Raw genomic sequence first — 17,561 nt, 5'->3', positions numbered from 1 at the left:
AATCCTAGCATGAGCTTTAACCCCCCTCATTAGTCATCACTCGGTTCTTGAGCACTAGATGCATCACTACATAACAAAGGAACGCTTGCATGTCCCAACCTTGATGAGTGAGAAACCTACTCATTCTTAAGGGGTAAATAAATGCTACATCATTAAAAGCAAGCTTGGGCACCTAAGCAATTCTCTTTATCAAAGCATTATTATAAATAAGTAAAAGGCGCACCAAAGGGGTGGAAAAAGCAGACTAAGGAAAGGGGTAACTCACACGTCCATGATTGATTTCTCCATACATATATACACTCGGGATGATGGACCTGTTACCCACCAAAAGTGGGTGACCCCATAGGAGAAAGTTTTCTCCCATCATTTCTTCCAGCCAACATCCAGCTATCCCTAGCAGCCATTAGTAGGCGATATTGCTGTGCCATTCATATCTTCGCCACTTGCATCAGTGATATGTTACCTCGACCACTTGGTAAGAGCACATGTTGGAAGGTGGGCTTTCGATCCAAAAGGTACTTTATTCATTTTGCAATTGGGTGCTTATGCTTGTTTGTAGTTTGGACATATGACATGGATTATGGGGTAACCTAGAAGGAAGAGGCGTTTTGACTGTGTTCTTATTCCCTGACCTCAAATGGGGCGTTAATTTTTCATCCTAGTCTAATGGGACCTCCCATAATGGTCTAATGGGTACAAGAGGGGCACTACTTGGGAAACCCTGATTGAGATAGCATTGTCCCATCTCTCCCTATTCCATACTTATCACTTTCCATCTTACATTATGAGCCCCATATTCCATCTCCCTTCTTTGGGTTCAACTAACCATTAGTTCTTTGGGATTTGGCACCATACATCCTCACAATCTAGGTAGGGCCTGAAACTTGGCCCTGGAAGGTTGATGCAACTAAAAGAATAAGAAAATGCATATGGTGGTTACAAGCAAAAGGAAAAGATCAAAAATGCAAAATATGGACGGGTGATACACATTAGCACATGGGCAAAAGCCTAGCACGAGCTCTACCTCACTCATTATGGCCATCACCTGGTTTCTGAGCAGATGTTGCTCTTGATATTATGAGAGGGAACTCTTGCGGGTTCCAACCCTTGGTGGGCAATAAGTTGCCTCACCATTAAGGGGGTAATAATTGCTATACATCATAAAAAGCAAGCTCTAACCCTTTAAGCTACGAGCAGTAATACAAAAAAAAAATAAAGAAAAAGTAAAGGGCGCACAAGAGGGGTGGAAAACAAAGGCCAAGTTGGTAACTCATGCATCCATGATTGCTCCCTCCCCACATCTATACACTCAGGATGAGGAGCCCATCATAGTTGGTCCCTTTGACCATGGCACTTGGCCATGAAGTCTTTTCCCCTTTGTTCCATCATTATTCACATAACACCTATCAATTGAAGGTGGACCAAGGACACGTCACTTCCCCACGGGGGTTGGAAATATTTAATAGGGTGGTCTATTAGCCACTTATACCTAGGGAGGTAACACCATTGTGTGTTCGAGGCCCTAATTTTGGAAGGGGTGCCTTATTTGAAGTATCAAATTTCCCATTACTTTCAAGCTTGGTTCACTTAGATGCAAAAAGTGATTACATGTACCTGATGATGTAGTTGCTAGCATTGAATATTGTGTGTAATTATCAGGTGGTTTCATAGCCATGGCTTGGGCAACTTAACTAGGGTCCAAGTCTTTTAGAGGAGCATATTGACAACCACATGTGGAGCATTGAGATCCGTTGGAATCTAGGCAACATTAGAGCATCACACATAGCCATGGGCATGTCCAACACCCACAACGTTCCAACACTTCACCGTACATTGATGACTTTTATGGGATGATGCACCTAGACCCAACATGCCCCCAGCCAGCGTAGCACTTCATGAGGGATTGACCACTGATCCAGGGCCCAGAGGAGGAATGTCTCACACCTTGAGACATGGGAGGGCTAGCACCACCTTGAAAATCCCTAATGTTGGAGCAAAGACAAGCATTTTAACCACCTAGAGACCCATGAGACCACTTTTGTGCCCCAAAATCAAAACTGGGGTCCACAGAGGGAGATTGATAGAGACCTAAGGGCCAACCCTTAGGAGATGATTTTAGAGGGCTTCTACACATCACATGGCACCCCTAGCCCCCAACGCATTCCCTAAAAGGGCCTACGCATGGATGACATCAACATTCTCTCTCATACGACTCACACGTGTGGATATTTCTTATGTTTTATCATTGGCTACTAGGTCGACTTGTGACCTAACTTCTTGTAGCACATTATTTTATGATTTTTAGGGGCATTAGGCTAAAATAGGACTTGTGACTCATATAAATAAATGAGAGATCATTTGTAACATTCATCATCACACACTTGGATTTTTGGCTTCTCTAGCTGAATTCAACCTTCTTTCTTGTGGAGAATTTGGAATCTATGAATGCATTTTGACATTTGGAGCTAAATTGATTGTCTTTGGAGCTATTCTTTGGATCAATGGATGGAATCTTTTGCATGTTATCTTGTAAGTGTACCTATTGTTGAATATTTTTCTTTCTACATGTCTAATGTATGGAATAATGTTGAATCTAGGTTTTGCTATTGTGCCCTAATTTATTGAAAATTTATTGAAGGCTATCTAGATGATCTATTGCATGCATTACTCATACATAACATGTGAATGAATGTCCTAATGGTGAACTTTAACTAGCTCTCCCATGAAAATTCCATTATCCTTTGCATAGGTAAATGCTTGAATTTTTGTTGCTAGGGCATCAAGAATTCAACCTCCTTAGCAACTTCTTGGTTGATCTATCATATCATAAACTCCATACTCCCAAGGAACAAGGGATTGGTCCATTTTGTTGGTGATCAAACTTGATTTTTATCCATAAATTCTTCCTCTAAATTCAACCCCTTTAAGGCCAAGCTTGCTAACTAGGGCTTGGTGCGAATCCCTAGACTAGGTGCATTATGAGATTGGAGAGCCTAAACATCAAGAGGAGGATATTTGCCACAAAATCTCTTCTTTTGGTGGGCATCCACTTCAATCTTGTCCATAAATTTCTTTGCCCTAGTTGTTTTCCCTAAGGTAAAACCCTAGTCTAGTCTTGCTTCAACTTAGGGGCTTGTTTGAGGGTTTCATGTGCCTTTATCTTGTTGATATACATTGTTGAAAACCCTTTCTCCTTGCCTTGACCTTTGGCCACCCCAACTCAACTAACCAATCAAGCGCTAGGTCCTATAGGTTTCCAATCTTGTCTATAGGTTTCCAATCTTGTCCATAGGTTTCCAACTTTCCGCAAATTGCCTTATTTTGGAGCCATGAGCCTAAATTGTGCCTTTCTTGTAGATACCCTCATTGTGTCACCTTGTACCTTAACTTTAGAATGCCTATTAGGTGCCTTTCTCACATGCCAAAGCTCCTCCAATTGGTGAAAATTTGTAAAGAGAAGGGGGTTTTGGTTGTGGTGCCAGTGGCCCACTACCCCATTGTTGTCACTTGGTCTAGTGTTAGCCTTGTCGGGTACCCCTCTCCAAGGCCTGCAAGATTTTGCGGCAACATGATGTCCATACGCTGGTCCCATGGGCATGGCACCTAGCCATGGAGCCTTTCCCTTGTGTTGCCACCACTATCACATACACCTATGATTTGAAGGGTTGACCTTGGACATATCTCCTCCCTTAGAGGTTGGAAGCAGTTGATATAGTTGACCATCTAGCCACCCCTAACAACATAGGGAGCACTTTTTACGAGACTTGGTCTAGTTAGGTATTTGAAGGTTATCCTAGTTTCAAGTATAATTATACCCTTAACAATTAAGTAGGGCTCAATATGATGCATCTATGGTCATTGTCTCTAATGAATGGTGACTTTCACTTGTGTTTGAGATGGTTTTTCCAGGTTGTCCTTCATAGATTAACAGATGCCTCGAGGGCACACATTCCATGCTTTCACTCCACATGATACCCAGGTCATTCTACACTATCAAAGAGCAGTGATGACCTTGTAGGTGCAACGTTTCCCCTCCATAGTAGTGCGTTGGGAAGTTTGATGATTCTAGTAGTTGATTGACACTGTAGAGCACCCATAGAAGCTGAAACGCTAAGCTCATTTTGCTTAGTGTTGGAGATTCTTGATGATGTACCCATTAGACCCTGCATGCCCCCATGTTGGCTTTGACACTGTTTAATGGAAATAGCTTGATTTGGAGTTTAGATGATGATGGTCATTCCTAGGATAGCAAGAGAGGGCTTTGGGAGCAAAGATCCCCTTTACAAATGTTTCCCATGGCTTGGTGGAACCATTCAGTGCCACATTTATGAGTTCCATGTTTTCCACTTTCTCCACAATCGTTGCAAGTTGATCACGTATCTGTGTGGTCTTCATGAGGTTGTTGGTAACATTGTGAGATCTTGACATTTGTACGAATTTGAGCTTGTTCTTCAAGATCATCTTCCTATTCATGTTGTCACTCTGGAACAAATCCGCTAGAAAATTGAACACTTCCTTGGCTGACTTCGTCTCTACCAAATGAGGGATCAAATGATCTTTCATGGCATCCATAATAATCCATTGAGCTCTTATTTGCTTTTCATGAGATGCTTGTTAGTTTTTGGTAGTAGCGGATATGTGTTCTAGTCTCTATGGCGTCTATGAGGCTAAGGAACACGGGAGCATAATTATCTCCAAGGCCTAGAAAAAGTTTCCTAGGAAAATGCTTCAATTAGATTAATTAGCCAATTATTAAAATTTTCCTAACTTAGGAAAACTAATTTTAATTAAATCAGATTAATTGAGGTAAATGATTTTGCTCTATGGGTCATATTGTTAATGATTTGAATGCCTAACTATGGGTTTTCTATAAAATAGGGGTTTATTGGGATTTTGTTAACCTTGGTTTATGATATCTCAAGCCTATGTAGAATGGCGTTTTATGAGCCTTTTCGAACTGACATACGTACGGAAAAGTCACTTGATGGGGTCAAGATGATCTTAGCCATCGATTGTGATTTGATCTTGGTCGTTGGTTGCTCAATGAGAGATTATAAGAGCAAGATGATGGGGCATTGGAGATCACTCAGAAGCAGTGATAGAAAGGGCGCAAAAGGAGACACCAACAATGGGGTTTCAACAAAGGGATCAGGAAGAGAATTTTCAGAGAAATTCTCCACAGATGTTCCAGTCATTTCGAGGAGGAAATGAGGTTGAATTATTCTGCAGTGAGACTGTACTAGCTAGTGCACATAGCTAGGCAACAATTTGATTTCTAGTTGCTGGAGACAGGCGTCAGAGGAGGTGTGTGTTGCTCAAACAAGTTGTAGGCGCAAAAGACGTTGCTCGAACGATTTTTCAGAGGTAGTGCGAATTCTAGAGAGGGCCATACGTAGTTCCAGATTTTCCAGTGTGAGTTGCAGGTAGGGATGCGAGCTGTAGGCAGGAGACTGTGTAATTTTGCAGAGGGAAACTTTATGTTTCTAGATTGATTTAGCCAGTGGAGATATTATATACTGAAGCTTTGCTAGTGAGAGGCAAGCTGATTATACTTCTCAATTTTGCTGAAGAATTAATAATAAAACCGTCATCTGCAGGACTGGTTGTCCCTTCACAGTTTTACTAGGGACAATTTGTTCAAAAATACTAGTGTCAATTATTGTGTGTGCATTATTTATGAGTTCCTGTAATTATTTGTGAAAATTGCAGTAGGGATTTAATCGTTATTGCCAAATTAATTTCTGAAGACAAATAGTAGATAGAAGATCAAATTCCAGTTGCTGCAATTAAGGAAATTTCACATGGTATTAGAGTTGATCAACGCAGAAGGTTTGCAGGGGTAAATCAGCACAGGGCATAGGAAGAGAATACAGAGGGTTTATAACCCATTTTATATTCTCCAGATTTATTTGGGTTTCGCTATATTTCTAGATTTCCAGGGATGGTCGCAACTTGTTTGAGAGATCAGGACAGATTGGATGGAGCCTCCAACTTTGGCCCGTGGAAGGCTAGATTGTCATTCCTATTGGATGAGTATGGATTGAAGGAGTATGCAAAGAATGTTATTTCCGTACCGACAAATCCACAACAGCTGGCAACATATAAAAAGGAGAGTGCGAAAGCCAAGAGGATTATCCTTGATGGAGTCGAGGACCACATTCTTCCACATATCGTAGAAAAGGATACAACAAAGCAAATATGGGATGCGATTGTCAATCTGTACCAAAATCCTACAAAGAATAGGAAGTTGATTTTTCGAGAAAAGATGAGGACTATCAAGATGCAGAAGGGTGAGGACGTTGTATCGTATCTTACTAGAGTTTGACTTGCTAGAGATGAACTGGCTATAGTAGGAGACAAGCCAAGTGATGATGAGCTAGTGCGCAAAGCATGACTCGATGATGTATGGTGGCCCACATAGTATGGCCCATGGCCTAGCATGGCAAAGTGATGTATAATGGCACAACATGGCCCAGGGTGGCCCAACAACACATGGTTGGCATGGCCCAGGGTGGCCCAACAACACATGGTTGGTATGTCCCGACAACATTGGTCAGGGTGGCCCAAGTGGCTCGACAACATTGGTCAGGGTGGCCCAGGGTGGCTTGGCAGCGTTGGTCAGGATGGCCCAACAACATTGGTCAGGGTGGCTTGGCACTAGTTGTCAACAGGGCCTAGGGTGGTTCGGCAGTAGTGGAGCATGGCTAAGGTTGGCCCCGCAACATTGGTCAGGGTGGCCCGACAATAGTGGTCAGCATGGCTCAAGTGGCTCGACAACATTGGTCAGGGTGGCCCAGGTGGCCCAACAACATTGGTTAGGGTGGCCCAACAACATTGGTCAGGGTGGCCTAGGGTGGTTTCGTGGAGTTGGTTGGTATAGCTTAAGGTGTCTAGGCATGGTTCAATGGTTAAAGGATAGCTTACGCAACAATGATATGGAAGAAGCCTTCTTGAACTCATTTGATTATTGAAACTTTGTTCACAATCAAAGTTGTGAATTGACTTGTGGCCTTAAGAGGCCTAATGTAACTATACATCTCACTATGAATGTACTTTGTATCTCAACTGAACAATTGATGAACCTCTAATAGAAGAAGAAGAATTGAATTCCGGGTTTTCCCCCTTGTGGGGTTTTTCCCTGGTATCCGACCAATCCTGGTGTCTCTATGTGTGCATGCTTTTCTTTTGTTGTTTCTTTATGTTCCGCTACATTGTTGATGGTATTGTTCTTTCTATATAATTGCTAATGTTATGATGATGTTATGGGGTGAATGTATATGTAAATGGTGAAAATTATAAATGCAATTATCAAAAGCAAAGAATAATGTAGCCCTAAGAAAATTTAACAGTACGATGTCTACTTCGTAGGGAAGAAGGTGTACATCAAGCACTAGAGTTGGAAGAAGGTCAAACAGATTGGGATTCGAAGCAACAAGTTGTATAAGTTGCAGTTCAATTCTCCAAAGGCACTGATTAGTAGCAGTAGCAGAGATTTGGGAGAACTATGGCATAGAAGGATGGGACACATTCATCATGGAGCACTTCGATTAGTCAAGGAGACCATGACAAGAGTTCTAAATTTGAGTACGGAACATGACAATGTGTTTAGAGGGTGTGTACTTGGGAAATTCACAAAGACAACATTCCCAAGGAGTGATAGTAGGGCCAATGGTGTGCTTCAGTTGATACACAGATATTTGTGGTCTGTTGTCTGCTATATCTCTCAGAGGTTATGAGTATTTTGTAACCTTCATCGATGACTTCTCCAGGAAAACGTGGATCTATTTTTTGAAGATGAAGGACGAGGTCTTTAGTCGCTTCCCAAAGTTCAAGGTGTTGGAAAATGTAACTAGTTTGGTCTTCATTATTGTCTATGTACTCATGTCATTATATATATCTTATGTTACAAGAAAAAGAAGAATGAAAAATATTGTTTTTAAGCATGGGTTTCATGCTTCATTTTGTTGGTCATCTAGGTCAAGCATGCATTTCATGCTCCTAGGGTTTTTCATGTAAAAAGAATATTTTTCTTGAGTCAAGAGAGTTTTTGTCAATTATATAAGACCCTATTGGGCAAGTTGTAACATGTAAAAGATATTAATTATGAGTCTAGAAATTCCTACAAGCTTCCTAGCACAAGTCGGCCCTGCCAGCAAGAAGTCGACCTAAAGAAGGGTATTTGACCTCATGAAAAGCTATAAATAGAAGCAAATTTGACCTCATTTAGTCATCAATTTGATCTCTCAAGAAGAAGTTCAATTTGAAGCTAGGAACATCAAGCAAGCTAAAGTGAAGGTCAATGAAGCAAGGAGAATTCAAGAAGAAGGGAAATCTGTTTTTGGGCCTTATTCTCTCACACGTACAAAAAGAACTAGGGTTTCTACAACCACTACAGGGCCGGAGATTAGAGGTCGAAGTTGCAGGTTCAAAGCTAGGGGCCGAAGTTGAAGCTGGAAGCTGGTTGAAGAAGATTTTACCCTTGTTGTCTTGGTTGATCTTTAACCTAATTGGAAGGGTTTCTTGGAGGGCTGACTTGGTGCTTGGAGGAGGACGTGGTCTAGGATTTTGGGTCTTGGTTTTCTCATTTGAAGCAGATTCTATGAGAAGAGAAGAAATTATTTCTGGGTTTTCCACTTGGAGGGGTTTTGCCCTGGTTTGTAGCCAATATCTTGTGTCCATTGTCTTTATTGATTTTGCTCTTGATAATTGTTTGATGAAAAGATATAATAAAGAAACATAAGAAGATAACTAAAGTTCAAAAGCAATTATTAAGGTTAAGGATAATTTGTTTTAATAGTTGCCCTTCTCCATTCTCCAACACAAGGCTCTTATGGAGAACATAACAGGTAAAAAGATCAAGGGGCCTTAGACAATGGAAGCGAGTATACAGATAAGGTCTTCATGGGGTTCTATGCGAAGGAGGGCATCAGGAGAGAGTGGACAACTCCATTCAACCCATCGTAAAATGGGGTTGCAGAGAGAAAGGACAGGACGATTGTTGGGGCAGCTAGGTAAATGTTATATGACCAGCCCAAGTTTCTATTGGTAGAGGCATGTAGCACAACAATGTACATTTAGAACAGGGTTCCTCACAAAGTATTGGGGAAGATGACACCATAAGAGGCTTTTACAGGAAATAAGCCAGAGGTTGGGCACTTTAGGATCTTTGGTAGTATATCTTGTTGTCATGTGCTAGATGACAGACACACAAAATTGGATCAGACTGTAAAGAAGGGCTATTTCGTTGGATACAACGAAATGTCTAAGGCATACATGACCTACATTCCTGGTAGTAGGAGGATCATCATGAGACAAGATGTTAAATTATAGGAGGTAAATGCCTTTAGAAAATATTGCGAGATGCCAACAGATGATTAAAGTGGGCCAACAGAACCTCCAAGGGTTGAACAACAACCACAAGGACAACAAATCATGCGTACAATTACCAGTATGAGCACTAGTTCAGGTGCAGGTGGTCCAGTGAGTTCATAGCAGACGAAGCAACAAGTGTAGGATGAGGAGCATGAAGCTCCAATCACCACCAATGGAAGAAGAGGTAGAGAGGTGCTCCAAACATTGAAGGATGTGCAAGAGTTGGTGGGAGCTCCTAATTCAAGCCCCAGAGAGTGTAGACAACCAAAGAGGTACAAGGCATTGGTGGCAGAGGTCACTGATAAGGAGCCTTCTATCTATAAGGAGGCTACATAACATCATGGGTGGCAAAATGCTATGGTAGAGGAGTACAACTCCATCATGATCAACGATGTATGGGAGGTCGTGCCTAGACCAGTGGATAGGTTAATTGTTGGCTCTCGATGGATCTACAAAATCAAGTATGTTGCAAATGGCAGCGTGGAGAAATATAAGGCTAGGTTTGTGGCCAAGGGGTATGCACAGAAGGAAGGTATAGATTATGAGGAGACCTTTGCTCCAGTGGCCAGATATACCTCTATTAGGGTAGTGATCTCATTGGCAACGCAGATGGGATGGTAGATTCACCAGATGGACGTCAAGACAACTTTCTTGAATGGGGTGATATAAGAGGAGGTGTATATCGAACAACCAGAGGCATTTGAGACACATGGGAGAGACACACGTGTGCAGGTTGAAGAGAGCACTATATAGACTCAAACAAGCTCCTAGGGCATGGTATGGTCGGATTGACAGCTACTTGTAGCAGATGGGCTTCATGAAGAGCAAGGCAGATTCCAACCTCTACTATCTAATGGTAGGAGGTGAGTCACTCATCCTAGTACTATATGTGGATGATCTATTTTTGACAAGGTCATCAGGGCTCATAAAGGATTGCAAGAGGGACTTGGCAGTTGAGTTCGAGATGAAGGATTTGGGACTAATGCATTATTTCCTAGGACTGGAGGTATGGCAGATAGATGGGGAGATCTTCCTTGGGCAAGGGAGATATACTATGAAGATCTTGAATAAATTTAGGATGTAGGACCCATGTCTACGCCTATGATTACCAACTGGAGGAAGATAGATGCATCAGAGGATGCAGCTGTGGACCCAACCTTGTATAGGTAGCTCATTGGATCTCTCATGTATCTGGTCAACACAAGGCTAGACATTTGTTTCGCGGTCAACACTCTTAGTCAATTCATGGTGGAGCCAAAGAGAGTGTATTAGATAGCAGCGAGGCACGTATTGAGGTATCTACGAGGTAGAATCGAGTATGGATTGCGATATACTCGAGGTGACGGTGTCAATTTGGTCGGATTACAGATGCAGACTGGGAAGGCAAATCAATGGATTGGTAAAGCACTTCAAGGTGCTACTTTAGTATTGGATTAGGGGTTGCCTCTTGGTGCAGCAGGAAGTAGAAGTTTGTGGCACTGAGTTCTGCAAAGGCAAAATACATGTCAACGAGCATGGCCACATGCAAAGCTATTTGGCTATGGAAGTTGTTAGTGGGACTATTTGGTCAATGGTTGGATCGACCAATATTTACTGTGATAATCAGAGTTTCATTAAGCTCTCTAAGAATCCAGTGTTTCATGATAGGTCGAAGCATATCGACATCAGATACCACTTCATTAGAGATTGTGTATATTGTGGATCAATTTGGCTAAAGTATGTTCCCACATATTAGCAGGTTGTGGATATTCTCACGAAGGCCCTGGGTAAGGCAAAGTTTGTCTACTTCAAGGATAAGTTGGGAGTAATGGAGAACACCTTCCTCGATAAGAGGGAGTGTTAGTTTTTGGTAGCAACGAACATGTGTTCTAGTCTCTATTGTGTCTATGAGGCTAAGGAACACAGGAGGATAATTATCTCCAAGACGCAGAAAAAGTTTCCAAGGAAAATGCTTCAATTAGATTAATTAGGCAATTATTAAATATTTTCCTAACTTAGGAAAACTTGTTAATTAAATCAGATTAATTGAGGTAAATCGATTTTGCTGTAGAGACTTCCGGAAAAGTCAGTTGATAGGGTTAAGATGATCTTAGCCATTGATTGTGATTTGATTATGGGCATTGGTTGCTCGATGAGAGATTATAAGAGCAAGTCGATGGGGCATTGGAGATCACTCAGAAGCAGTGAATTGTAGTGATAGCAAGGGCACAGAAAGAGACACCAACAGTGGGGTTTCAACAGAGAGATTGGGAAGAGAAATTTCGGAGGAATTCCAGTCATTTCAACGAGGAAAGGAGGCCAAATTATTCTGCGTTGACGTCGTACTAGCCAATGCGCATAGTTGGGTAGTGATTTGATTTCCAGTTGTCAGAGACAAGTGCGAGTTGCTCAAGGAAGTTGCAGGCGACAGAAGACGTTGCAGGAATGATTTTCTGGAGGAAGTGCAAATTCCAGATAGGGCCGTACGCAGTTCCAGATTTGTGGGTGTGAGTTGCAGGTAGGCGGTCGTGTAATTTTGCCGAGGGAAACTTTGTGTTTGCAGATTGATTTAGCCAGTGGAGATATTATATGTCGAAGCTTTGCCAATGAGAGGCAAGCTAATTGTACTTCTCAATTTTGATGAAGAATTAGTAATAAAACCCTCATTTGCAAAACTGGTTTTCCTTTGAGGTTTTTCTAGGGACAATTTGTCCAAAAATATTGGTGTTAATTATTTTGTGTGTGTGCATTATTTCTCAGTTCCTATAATTATTTGTGAAAATTGTAGTAGTGATTTAATCATTATTTGCCATAATTAATTTCTAAAGACAAATCATCTCCTATAGATAAAATATTAAATTCCAGTTGCTACAATTAAGGAAATTTTACAGTGCTAACTGCATTGTGTTTGTTGTCGAAAGAATTACCTTATCCACAATTTCCCAAAGGTCATTTTCTTTCAATAGCAACGTAACTCTTGCTTTCCATGGTAGGAAGTTTGAATCCCTATCCAACCTATTTTCAAACCTAAGACTTGTTATTGCCATTTCTAGCTTTGAACAAAAACGACCATGTGTTTATTCATTCAGGCCTCCACAAGAATTGTACTACTACTAGTTCATAGATATGCTGAGAGTTCCTTACATGTCTAATAGATTTGTTGCAAATTGTTGTGGATCTATGTTGAGTCCTTTAAACACCCAATTTTTTTTTATTGCTGATAAACTACTTGACTAGTATGACCTCCCTCTCTCTATATGAAGTGTATGGCCTCCACCAATCTCACTGCTGGTTGATCTATTGTGCAAACTTGAAATCAGCCTCCCTCTCAGAGTGAATGTTTTTTCTTTTTCTTTTGTAAATTAACACACTTTATTTTACCCAAATATCTCAAAGATACATAGTTGATATATCCAGTGAACTGAGAAAGTTTTTGTTATCTCTTGGGGATACATGTGTATCCACAATCCCAACTTCTTTATTTATCTCACAGTACAAAAAAGGCTAGCCAACTAGTTCCAAGTTACAAAAAAGACCATCATACAAGAATAATATTACAAAACATTGCAAAATTCTAAATAGACTAACAAACATGAACATCATTCAGATTTAGAGGAAGAGATGGGAGCTGTGTCCCTGGCACTCAATCTAGGAGGTGCAGTAGTGTCTGAATCACAATGAAGGTGCCCTTCCACATGGGCCATACTTGAGTCGAGCCTGTCCAAGGTGAAGCTCTGGTTCCTCAACATCCTCGTAATGTCCTCCAAAGTAGCAAACACATTGTACCTTTCCACTTGATTATATTTCAAAACCAAACAAACCACAACCTTCATTTTCTAGTGTATAACAACAAAGTTAAGATATTGCTTTTTCCATCCTTGGTGTGACTAGGATTTAGAACCCAACAAGAAACCTCATCCATAATCTCAAAGTTCGAGTGGGATTGCCCTTTGCTCCTGCCCGAGTCTCTAATTTCCTGATTTCTCGTTGTGTCTCAGGGGGGAGTGCGTTAAAATAGGTTGCTGCAAAGTCCTGGGCAAAGACTTGAGCCCTTCGCTAGCCTTGTGGGTTGCTTCCACCACCCCCCCTTCTGCGTTGGATGAGATGTCGGGGAGGCATAGTGGATAGGAGGGGATGACACCTTTGACAATAAATGAAATTACCACATCCTGGGAAATGACAGAAGAAAAACTGTAATATTCCTAATGGAAAAAACAATAATACCAAAACAATGTACAAGGAACATCAAAATAGATAAAGCATCACAACCCAAATCAAAACACAATAGACACCAACAAAGATTCTAAGCCATTTTATTAAATTTCCAGGAAAGAGTACATATAATGGGCTGAAATAATAGAACCTGGGCTTGCTATGCAAGTTGAGCAAAACCCAAAAAAGATAGCCCAAACCCAAGTGTGGAAGTGTTCTCGGAGTGATCTGGATTCTGCGCGCTACCCAAAAATAATCTTTGCTAGCTACTGGTTGGAACACTGATGGCAAGGCTGAATACTTCTCGGAAAGCTCTAAAAATTTAAATTCGTACTCCTCTCACCAAACCCACAAAAACCCATAAATGGTTTGGGATGAATCCAGATGATGAAGAAGCCCTCCAAAAGGGTGCAAATGGCTCTCTGGTTGTCTATACGTCTTAGTGGAATTCTGCCCTGTGAACTGCTTAGAAAATTCTAAAACTTTAACGACGACCTCTCCAAATATCCAAAAATACCCAAAAAGGGTTTGGGCTAATTCTAGCTGGTATGGAAGCCCCAAAATAGTGCAAATTGCCCTCTCTCGCTGGCTATGCGCACTATAAGAATAAATCTGCTAAGATGTGTCCAAATCCTCCTTTAAGATGCCATTGAAATTCCACGCAAATTCCCCCTTGGAAAGTGCCTTTTTCTCTAGCTTAATCTCCTCCAGAAATAAGACCTCGTTTACTCTTGCACAAGATTTCTTGAGTGAGCTCTGCGCATTGCTAGAAGTGAGAAATTCAGCCCTCAAATAGTGTTAATCTCTAGCGCTACAAATTGACCCCAAAATCACCGACACCAATGGAGAAAACCACCTGCAAAACAAATGGAACTCCGACCCACAATAAATGGTCCTCTAATGAGTAACTCGAGTTGCCTTTGTGCCCAAGGAGTGCACAAAATTGGATGATACCTGTGATGAAACTCTGTGGAAAATCCTGAAATGGACTTCCCAAAATTCCTCACTGGGGAGACACTCGAAGTTCTCCAAAATGAGAGTGGAATTCCGCTTGGAACTCCTGGGCTAAACAATATTGCTCTTCTTGTGCTCAACAACTACAAGAGAGCTCAAGTTCTGAAAATAGATAGACAGAGATGATCAATAAATGAGTCTTGTTGCACATGTTTTGTCACAGTTCCAAGGAAGCAGTTTACCATTTTTTTTCAAAGTTCAGTATCATCACCCAACAGGTTATTATGTCATTGTAAACCCATTCTGCAAATTTGTAATGTAAATGATGCTAGTACGACCGTTAATTATGTAACAACTTAGGTAAGCTTATGATTTTGGTGATGAATTTCATCCTAGGAGGTTTTTCGTCTCACTAATTATCTGTGTTTCTAAACACAGATGATCGACAAAGTTTTTCCCTCTAGCCTCACCTCAAAGCTAAGGTGGGATTTATTGTCGAAGTCTTAGGTGAGTTCTAGTGTTTTAGTCGAGTCTTTTGTAAAAATGATTTGAGAATAATTTAATCTATTTGGTTAAATTATTTTATTACAAATCACTTGGTCTACTAGATCATATTGTGTCGCAGAATTGGGTAAATATTTTGAGGGTCTATAACGAATGAGTATTCCCGCTTTGAGGGTTGAATTTGTAAAATCTTATGTAAAAAATATTTTAGTGCATGGTCCCTCATACTTAGACACCATGGCTAAAATATTTAAGGGTGGAAAAATAATTAATCCCTTCATGAGTCAATTAATTAATTTTTCTGGCAAAAATAAAATTAATTCCTAAGCCAGAAAATTAATTAATTTAGAGTCAAAATTAAAATGTTAGAGAAATTAATTTCTCCAAGTGGAAAGATTCGTGGGGCTAAAGAAGTTAATTTTTGGAGTTTCCCCACCAAGGGAATATTGGAAATTTCGAAAAAATTTGGACTTTTGGACCTTGGTGGTTAAGTCAAAGTCAAAAATTTGAGGAAACTAGTTCAAAATAATTATTTTTGAACTAATAAAAAGTGGATTTAATGAGAAATTCTAAAATTCCTCAAAAAGAAGTATTTTTGATGGCAGAGATTAAAAGTTGATCAAGCATTTATCGATGGTCGAGATTATGTTGACGGGGACCAAGCCAACTAGCTGTTATTTTCCACTTGAAGGAATTTCTCTATAAATAAAAGACATTTTGCTACTATTGGGACAATGATAGGACTCTGGTCTCAATTTAATTTTGTAACGCTTGTGTGAAGTCACTATTCTATTGGGAATGTTTTAAATTCATAATAAAAGACTTTGGGGTACAGTTCATGGTGTCTTTGTCTTATTGATCCTGGGTATCTGTTTTCCTATATTGTGCTTCAATATCATATAAATTGTTATTTCATTTGTAGATGATAGAAGCATTCTATTGGTACGGTGATCCGATTTATTGTATGATCTAATGATTTTTCTTAAGAAATATATATAGAGTTTGCAGGTTCCTTGGCCCTTGGGCTCCAAGCTCACAGAATGTGGGCACAGGCTAACCTTGTTTGAACTTCGAATATGTTATGTGATTTTCTTACTTCGCTAACGCTGTGGTTAATATCTATCTTTCGAAATACATCTAGCCATTGTCAAATATTTTATAAAAATTATTCTTCAAAAAATCTTTCAAGCATTGTATATTTGTATATAATTTGGAAATTATTTTTGTAAGATAATTTTTTGGAAATAAATTTCTAACCCTTGTTTTGCAGCAACTGAGGTTTTGGGGTTTTATTTTATTTTTGTATATATTGGGTTTTTTGGGGGAATTTTTCTTTTTATTTGTACAAGTGAAATCTCTCAAGGGATCAAAGAAAGGAGTAAATTTTTGAAGTTTCTAGCACTTAAAAACCCTAGACGTCTAGAGTTTTTGAGCTCATTTTTGTAGGTTGCTTATTTTCAAATTGGGGAGGAAACCCATTTTCTGAAGGCTGTAGCCCTTGCCCAACCTAAAAGGCGAGTGTTTGGGACCTATTTTGCAAGCATTAAGAAGGCGTTAAGTCCTACAAGGGCTAGAGCTCATTTCAAACAAGAGTTTCTTCAAGGGATTGGCATTTCTCTCTAATAATTTGTGATTGCAGCAGTCATAAGGATTCGATCTTTGGGTTTTGAGCTAACATTTTGTGAGTGCAGGTGTTGGGGAGTGATTTCTCTCACATCTCCAAACTTGGCATAGGTCATTAGGCCTTGGGGTTTGCTTCTATTGCCTTCATCTCTCATTTTAATTGACTGCATAATTTATATCAGATCTGATATATTGTTATAATAGTGGCATAATCATCATAATACAAGCCTAAAGAACCCAAACATTAAGCTAATAACTCATACACGACATCAAAATAAATTACAAGGGTTTGATCAATTATAATTTTCAAGGTCTGATTTGAAAGTTTCAGGTCTGATATAATTGTTACAACAGTGTATCCAGGACATAAACACACATAAAAATAAGTCCAAATTCATGAATAACTCAATTAAGGCATTGAACATTAATTTTGTGGTTAAATTGATTGCATATAAGTTATTTTTTGAGGAATGTTGGGCAATTTCTAGATCTGATATGTTTGCCACAACCGTTTATGCAGTCATATAAACTAAATAAGAATCATCAAAATTGTCTAAAGATCATCTAAAAATAACTCAAATTGATTAGCTAATCATTAGAGTTTATTTGACATTAATATTTAGACACCTTTTTGGTCTATTAAGGAATGAATCATTGATTTTCTGAGTTATTACAGATCTGATATACATCATTTTGAGGTCTGATCTGAGCATAATAAATCTGATCCTTAGTGTCTAAGAAGTCCTATAATCAAGTGAATATCATTGAAAGCTAAATGCATTGATTTTCTAGCTTATCTTTGGCATCTTGCATCACTTCTTGACCGCTGATATAAAATTTGTAGACCTCTAAATACAAGGTTGCAGCGATAATAAATCACACATAAGTCTCTAAAATTGGGTAAGGAAATTTTACAA

Source organism: Pinus tabuliformis, chromosome Q, assembly GCF_031772625.1.
Source record: "Pinus tabuliformis cultivar Carrire ecotype Pingquan chromosome Q, CPIR1, whole genome shotgun sequence".
Lineage (NCBI taxonomy): Eukaryota > Viridiplantae > Streptophyta > Pinopsida > Pinales > Pinaceae > Pinus > Pinus tabuliformis.
Note: the sequence above shows the minus strand (reverse complement) of the source record.